The sequence below is a fragment of the Mytilus californianus genome, unplaced genomic scaffold, assembly GCF_021869535.1.
Source record: "Mytilus californianus isolate M0D057914Y unplaced genomic scaffold, xbMytCali1.0.p SCAF_8, whole genome shotgun sequence".
In the NCBI taxonomy this organism is placed as follows: Eukaryota; Metazoa; Mollusca; class Bivalvia; order Mytilida; family Mytilidae; genus Mytilus; species Mytilus californianus.
In genome coordinates this window covers 59,566,949-59,575,812 of record NW_026262734.1, presented here as the reverse complement: position 1 = coordinate 59,575,812, position 8,864 = coordinate 59,566,949, and the positions used below count along the sequence as shown (strand labels likewise).

The window sequence follows — 8,864 nt, the reverse complement described above, 5'->3', positions numbered from 1 at the left end:
TGTGCTGTTACGACGCTGATCCAGGTTAGGGGAGGGTTGGCGCCTTCGAACTAGTTTAACCCGGCCAATTTGAGTTACTGGAAGTATTGGGTAATAATATCATGTGAAAGCTTCTTAAAAAAATTCATGATACCAGACTACAATCAGTTTACATCAAAACAGCTCTAGTTACAGATTTTAGTTCTTTAGTTCATTCTTCATTGCTTTAGACCTTATAATGACTGAAAAAGTTGAAGAACAGCAACAAGAAGGATGTTTTATATATTGTTTAATGCTTACTTTGTTATGTCCTTTCACTAGATATCTGTCATATTCTTTGTTAAAAACATCGATCGTTTTTTAGTCCAGTACTATTCTAAAGTTTGTTTGGTGTGAGAATATTTTTATTGCTGAAGATGTGATGAGTTTTAGCTGTTTTTTAGTTTTACTTTCTATATAATATGGATATTTTATCGGTTACAGTTATTTCATTATGTTACATTTTAATATGCATATAAAAAATCCACACTGTCAATAAGATTAGACTAATATCAAACAAGGAGACGTGGTATGTTTTTAACTGAAGATGCTTGTCTTATAGCTTATATACTAGTATTGTTTTTAAAAAAAGTAAATTGTATGTTGTTCGGTGTTTTGAAAACATGACGTGTGAGGGATAACAAAAACACATTTACAAGAGTGGCAATTATTGTGGAAGGCTGTATTTCTGAATTTCTAAAATACAATATAATTGAATGATTTCATTGATAGGGTAGAGAAAACTAATATAATTTATAAATTTGTTGAATACAACTAATATACGGATTTCATAGTTAAAATGCTTAGTGTATCACATTTTCGTCATCGTCAGTGATTTGTGTCAATCTATAATTGCTTGATGGTTCTTGTCGATTCCGTCGGTTATTGACCAAATCCCGAAAATGGCCGAACATGTCTGCCATAGAATCGGCTACTCTCGAAATATGCTTATGACTGGTCTCAAGAACATCTCTATTGTTTTCGATGGTTTCCCTTGCTTTGTTCATTGGGTGTTCTGCTACTCTGGAAAGTTCATTTTTGCCATTCTCAATTATTTCCTGTCCTCTTTGAACCACCTGACTTGTTATATTATTCAGTCTTTCGCCTGCTTCATCAATTCTTTCACGTGGGACGCCTATGTCTTCTAAATGGTCTGCAGCCAGATTAAGGTGTTCCCGTGCATGGACACCTATAGTATCAGCCAAATCTCCAACGGTGTCAACGGAATCACTAAAACAAAATATTAAATAAAGTCTCTAGTAATTAGTTAATGTCAACATGGCCAAAATCCATAAAAGAGTTATTGCCCCTAGATGTTTTTTGATTTTTTGTTTGGATCGTTGTGTTGCTGTCTCATTTTCGTAAACTCAGATCTCCCTTTTCAAATCAATTTATAAACAAAGGTTCAAATACTTGTGCTGAAGGAGAATTTTGTGCAAGTAAATGCATTCAGTCAGTAAACAGGCAGACGACATTAAAAGTAGTAAGGTATACCGTTGTTCGTCTGTTTGTCCGAGTGAAAGCATTCCACCGATAATGAACAAGCACATAGTTACTTACATGTACCAGCAAATGCACAAAATTTAGATAAATCACGATAAAAAGTCGACATCGCGTCACAAAGTCTCGCGCTATAAGATTAAAAAAGTAAGTTTTTATTAAACCTTTGTTGAATTTATATCTTTTTCTCTATTTTATGGATAAAACAGATAGTGTGTTTTTTTAATATTCATTGTTGTTCTATTATCGTTTTGAAAGATAAAGAGGTTGTAATTCAACTGAGGATCGCAAGGGTGAAAACCCAATAATTTATTTACGATATTTTCGTATATTACCTTGTAGACTGGGTACATGTAATCACCTCCAGCATTGTACAAAATTTCAATTGGTATTCAAATTATATGCCATTGGATGTTGAGCAAAAAAAATTGTTAATATCTTACCTTATGTGGTCTCTGACATTATTATACAATTCACTTGCCCTCGAAAACCAATCCCATCTCTAAAATAACATAAATAGAAGTATTAGTATTACTTCACTGTGACTTTGAGATGAAAGACAGCATTAAAAGCGCCGTTCCATTGCGTTTTGTGTTTTTGTATGTGCATGTTTTGATTTTGTGTCATGGATGCATACCTCATATCCTTTCTTTAATGGGGTGTTGATTGAAGAAACATGGACAACTGGAGTTGCCACGTATTTGTTTACATTTTCGAAAGGCTCTAGTTTTAATACGTATGACAACGGCAGAAAAAGTATGCTTGCCACACTGGAGCACTTTATATCAATCCCTGATTAACTTGAAGTTTGCTTGCTCAAAAGTTTTTTTTAATGCACATTGTTTGTAATAAAATAAATGTTCATGATTTAAATAATTATTGTTTAATAAAACACAAGTTATATATTATATTTTGACTTTTCAACCATTCCAGCTTTTGCAAGCTTGATAAAGCGTAGTAGTGTTTAAGAAAATCCGTGTTGTTGGTTTGTGGTTTTTACTACCATGAGAGGGGTACAACTGTAGGTGACCTATATCAGTACCCAAAGGGAACCATCCGCTCAGTAGTGAGTGCTCCGGTACTGGTATGATTTACTTGATATCATATCTTTAACTTGCTATATATGATTGGTTATATACTAAAACATAAATTGGAACTCCCTCTTTAACTTGCTATATATAATTGGTTATATACTAAAACATACATTGGAACTCCCTCAGACAAAGTTGAGTGGCCTTAGACGATCTAAACAGTTCTTTTTGGGGTTCCGGCTTTATTTAAAATATAATTTTGCTTTGAAAATAGGACGGATATTCCTTTTTGGTATCTATTCGATATTGTAGTTTAAAGATGAAGAACAAGTTGAAAAAACACCTAAAACAATCGTTTCAAGCCAGTTACACCCCTGAATTTGATTGGAAATTGAATTATAGACAACTGTTGGTGAAACCAGTTAAACTATCGTCTTCAACATCGATGAAGTTTTCATTTTGTATCCTCGCAGAATTTGCGTAGCTTTATTTATTTAGGCACTAGATGTCTCTAAATGAATCGAAAAATAGAAGAATTCCGACAGTTTCCGAACCTGGAACAGTGGAATAACAGCACAATATAAGAACAAACTATTTAAAAAAAAACAGTTGAAAAGGGCTTAACTCTCAGTTACTGAAAGCTTGTTTAAAGTCAATAACAACTATTAAAAAAATCATCAATCTAAGACTAAAATATCAATCAGTATACTTCCAATATACACTGGATTTAGTGTAAAGACGCCAACAACATTCAAGTGAAAAACGTTACCTTGTGCAATCCCACCAATAGATATTTGTAAAACACTCATACACACCACGAAAAGAAAATCTCTTAAACCTGTTTCTTGTGAGAATATAGTGGGAACAAAATGCATGACTGTCTTCTTATTGACATATATTTATATTAGAAACATTCCCCATTTATTTCCGAAAATCATCTGGTAATGTAGTTAATAAAATAATATTTTCTAAAGATAAAACAACTACGTGAATGCATAAAAAGGACCTATAAATACACGTATCTTACTTTTTGTCTGTAGGCAGTTGGTACTGAAAGTGCAAGATCCACAGTTATAACCAGCCAGATGATACTGGATAGTATTGGCATCTTCATGATAGTGGTTCCCTGAATGAACATAATTTTGAATTTGTATATAAAATAATTTAACTGTATTTTCGATAACTACATATTCTTGCATAAGCTGTATTTCACGATTTAGAACTTGCCAGAAATATCATTTAATATTATAGTTTTTGTGGAAATATCCTTTTCTAGAAAAAAAACCCCATCAAAATAAAAGTCTTATGCGGGTTCGTCAGATTTCTGCTGCAAGTAAATGTTTTGACCCTATCCTACATGCCCTTTTTCCAGTGGCAGTCTATTTGTACCGCCCTTCATCCCGGAACCTATATATTGGAACTATAATTACTTGTAATTAGTTTTCGTCCTGAATATGTCTGAAATATTTTAAGCTGGACGTTATAAACAATCGATTGACTTTTTGAGAAAATCTTAAAAATATTCTAAAATAGTATTTGGTATAGGTTACAGTAGTAAAAATTCAAGGCCAGGCTGGTTCTCTGCAATATACGCCGGGTATCTGAGTCATAGCATAACCCAACAGATAAAGAACAGGGAACCAGTCTTTAGGCAATGCATGTATAGGATTGTGTTTAATCATCTTTTTTAGTTAGTATTGTACATGCATTCTGCTTGCATATTTTGGAAAGGAAGATGTTAATGTGGTATAAATAGGACAACGCTAAATAGATTTCCGTTTAAGTAGGCTTTAGACTTTTCACACAAGATTCTTCTTTCGGTCTTACATTTTCTGCTCTACACAAGACCAATAGATTGTCATATTTTTTCGAGCTATTTCATAAGGTTAAAAAAAACAGTACGCAAGAACACACGTCGCCCTATTGTCGGACATATTCTTTTTACTCCGATTCGACCAGTTTTTAATTTCCAAAACATGTAATACTTCTAAATATTTCGTGCTTGGTGAATAAGCAAAATTAGCTTCCTGATATGCGTCATACATGTATAGTGTACTCGATCGGGGATCGGAATCCATCAATAGAGTTGGGCACGCTTCCACGACACTACCGATGCGGTTTAAATACACAAAATAGTTTATAAATATAAAAACACAAACGAAAACATGAAATTTAGGGTGAGGGTCAGGGAGTTGGAACCCCTTTTTTGTTTGACAGCTAATGCTTTTGTATGGGGATATATGGTTGGAACCCCCTTTTTAATATGACTTGCATGTGTTGGAACCCCCTTTTAGAAATGGCTGGATCTGAGCCTGACATGCACTCAAATATAATAATCTAACACTTTTACCAAAAGGAATTAAATGACTGAATGGGAAATGTAAAAATAAACTCATCAATGATACCAGGCTAATAATGTTGTACGCCAGAAAAAGACTCATCAGTGACGTTCAGATCAAAATTGCATTTAGGTGTTCGCTACTCTGTTTCAAAATAACCAGCTTTTTAAAAGACTGTTATAAATTGAAAGTTTATAAATAAAGAAACTAAAAAAGCAGAAAAAAATGAACGGTTCGTGTGCTTGTTTTTGAGATATAAGCCATTGAAAATTTGGCGGGAAATACTTCTCTCTAGATTTTTCATACATTTAACATTGTCACCTTTTTTCTTTCAAAAAAGATGAAAAAATAACAAGGATTTTATAAGCTTATCAAAGATTACATTTTAAACTATATATAATCAAATTATGGAAAGAAAAGTATGGATTAGTGGGCAAAATTTTTAATGGCACTGCATGGATAAAACCAAAGGATTCCGAATATCTGGCAAAAATTCAAAAACAAGAGGAGCGAACATCCTTAAATCATGTTTGCTTTATAATTCTAACAAAAGTTAAATATTTTTTTACCTAAATATCTAAATTGTAATTTCAATATCACACTTACCAGAACAATTTACAGCTTTTATGATGTGGAAATCTCGTAGATCACTGATCATATACGATGCTATGTCAAATGTCCCTTTATGTGTATTTACTTTAATATACTTGTGATCAAACGCCTTCTTCAGAAAGTGACGATTTCCGTTTTAAGAACTTTAAAAGCTCTTCACACAAGATGTTCTTGAATTTCACTTCAGTTCATTATAATTTTGTAATTAAATATTTCAAGCTCTTCCGGAAATTATGCGTCATATAGCGTAAATAATATATGTAAGCGGAATAGACAGAGTTAAATAATTATCAGAATTAAAACTTTATACAACTTGTTAGTAAGATTACATCTTTCGTCTTAACCCGTCTTAAAATAGTTGTTTTCGTCCATGGTTTTGTACATGATACAGCGCTTGTCATATTCAATGATTTTTTTAATAGATAACGGTCACGTGATCGTGCTAACGTCATTGGTTACAAGCTGAGAAAATGTCTCTAACTGGACGATGTCGATCTCTTTTCTGTACAATTACACAATGGACGGTATTGACAGCAGTTTTCCAGATAACTTGCAAACTTAATACAATTGACCTCATCAATTTAAGCCATTGGGTGTGGAAAAGACATTTATTTTGCATGCTAAGAGTCAAGTTTCGACCATTTGGCAGTCAATACCGATCGGCTTTTTTCCCATATATATAGGTCTGATGAATGAATTTTATAAAGCTCTTTCTGCAGGTTTTTAAAAAAAATTAAACTACTATAAGTAATTATCGAAAGTATAAATTAAGAAGAATTGATGATCAAATAATCCGGTTGTTCTCTCTGTTACAGTAACGTTATAGGTGTGCACCAGAAGCAAAAAAGAAAAAAACGATGTTAAAAGTCAAATTATGATTTCCCAAATATACGTATTTAATATTACTTTTTGTTTGGTTATGGACGAATTTTTGTATAGGTATTATTATCATTAAAATGTATGCCCAATATATTTTATTTGTTGGAAACCTTACATCACATTAAGACATATCAAACTTTCTGCATTTGGAGGCTTTTTGTCTTGCAGTTGAATAGACAGAACCTTTTTAGTTTTTTTTTTGCTTCATTGAGTTTTCAAATAATAATTTTATTACCTTTTCTCCTGTTATGTCAAAATTTATTGGAGGCTGTTGTGACTCCAAATTATAGGCATAGTAAAATTAAATGCATATATTCCCACACCTCACTTCAAAATATGTTTTGGCATTTTATTTGTAAATTGCTACAAGGAAAATGCTTGAGTCAAGAAACACAGGATTTATTCTATTTTGATGTATGCCAAAAAATCTTATTATATGGGTCATTAAAAAAAAAGTTGAATTTTAAATCGAGACTGAGCATGAAAATCTTCGCATGTAACATACTACAGTTCGGGAGAACATGATTTATTTATTAGTTGTAATTGGCTTTAAACAAGCTTCCAGAAACTGAGAGTACCCTTGATTCGGTGTTTTATGTCTATTGTTTTTATGTTAGTTGTTTTTATGTCTTTTGATGAGTTAAGCCAACTGCATTGCAACTGATTGGTACAGTTTTTTCTTGTGTTGTGCTGTTACACCACTGTTCCAGGTAAGAAGAAGGGTTGAGAGCTCAGAAACATGTTTAACCCCGGCACACTCTGTATGTGCCTGTTCCAAGTCAGGAGCCTGTAATTCGGAGGTTGTTATTGGTTCTGCCTCATTTCAGTCATATTGGTTCTTCGGCGAATGTTTTGTTATAAAGTAGACGGTTAGTTTTCTCGTTTGAATAGTTTCATATTGGGGCATTTAATAGCCGACTATACGGTATGGGGTTTTTCTCATTGTTGAAGGCTGTACGGTTATGCCAAATAATTGGTTCAGAAGACATTTTCTTCATTTATTATTAAGTTTCCATTATAAAAAGAAATGGATTTCATCATCTTATTCTTTACCAACTAGACACATCCAATTTTTTCTATGTATTTTAATATATCTACCAAATCCAACTAAAAGTAGGTGTTTGCTTGTTGTCATTAATATATTCGATGTTCTATATAAGGATTATATCAATGACATGCACATTCTCCTATCATTAACTATTTTTCATATATAGTTTTTATAAGCAAATAAAGTATGAGACCTACATGTATATTCAGGTTGTGAATTAGTTACTAGAACTGGTAGGGGTTTTAAAAGTGTATAAGGTATTCTTTGGCCATACTACACGGATGCATTAAACAGCATGCATTCATAACTGTCTTGCTGTAACAATAATATATCCCTACCTCACCTGTGCTCTCAGCAAAACCTACATTAGGGAGGTACATAAAGTCAAAGCATATGAAGTAATTATATTGCGTAATAACTATGTCTTATCAATCACCCTGTGTTGCATGACACCTGCAGCTTACAATTTCAAACGAGACCAGAAATTGCAAAAAACCTGTACCGCACTGTTGTGACCTTTTATGGTCTCAAGGTATGACAGCCGAGATCCCACAACTCTGGGTCATGATTGTAACATGCCTTGGAAAAGTGGGCAGAACAGAGTTTGTGGTTTGAGGTTGATACAAAGTCCCATCTCCACGCCTTCTAAGCCTGCGGGTCGTTAAAAAAACGGAAAAACTCATGTCACTATTCATCTTACTTCTATTGTTGCATCCAGCGGTAGCACACATTACCATTGTGTATCACTGTGATGCGTTTTGTTAGTAAATAATCAAAAATAAATTTGCACTATTTCCTTCTTTCAATATGACGGATTGTCACCAGTGACGTAGCAGCGTCGTTTTGAATTACTTCCGGGATGCAAATTAAGTCGACCCATACAGTGCACAACCTACCTATTGTATGATCTGGTATTAATAGTTAAACTTTACAATATTCGACCTACATACAATTTGTTCTGCTGAGTGAACCGTCCTCCTGTGACAATATGAATTGGTCTTTTTGCAAAATATTTGACCGCATTATTAGCAGGTATATGTTTTTGTATTCATTGCTTCTATTTTTGTCTTCGTTCTACATCAAATTGAAATAGTTATGAGCTCATAATTCTTGAAGCATATAGAAAATAAGCCATTCGGTGATAAGGACAATCAGTTATTATTCCTATTAAAGGATTATATCGCAACTGGTTCATCTGTACTCTTCAAAGGTTCGAAAAAACGACTCTTAATCTACCGATCTTATGGGTTCCCATTTTCATGAACATGATGAAAAGTGCTCGTTTCTGATTTTTACTCTTGGGTATTCGATCTTTCCGCAGTGCTTTCTCGTAAGTAGCGTTAGTATATATTTTTTCTTTATTCCTACATCTTTTCATGATCTGATGGCGAATAATTCCTTTTGATCGCATCTGTATAGTGCTTATGTGTGTTGAGG

At 33.3% G+C, this 8,864-nt stretch overlaps 1 long non-coding RNA gene across 1 annotated transcript; it reads right to left on the bottom strand.

The window, feature by feature from the left end:
• Positions 1–669: 669 nt before the first annotated feature.
• LOC127711275 (uncharacterized) lies at positions 670–5,655 on the bottom strand. Its single transcript, XR_007986631.1, has 4 exons — positions 5,495–5,655; positions 3,577–3,675; positions 1,962–2,020; positions 670–1,248 (listed from the first exon to the last, which is right to left on the bottom strand). It is a non-coding gene; the product is annotated as an uncharacterized LOC127711275 (long non-coding RNA).
• Between the last annotated feature and the right edge of the window lie 3,209 nt (positions 5,656–8,864).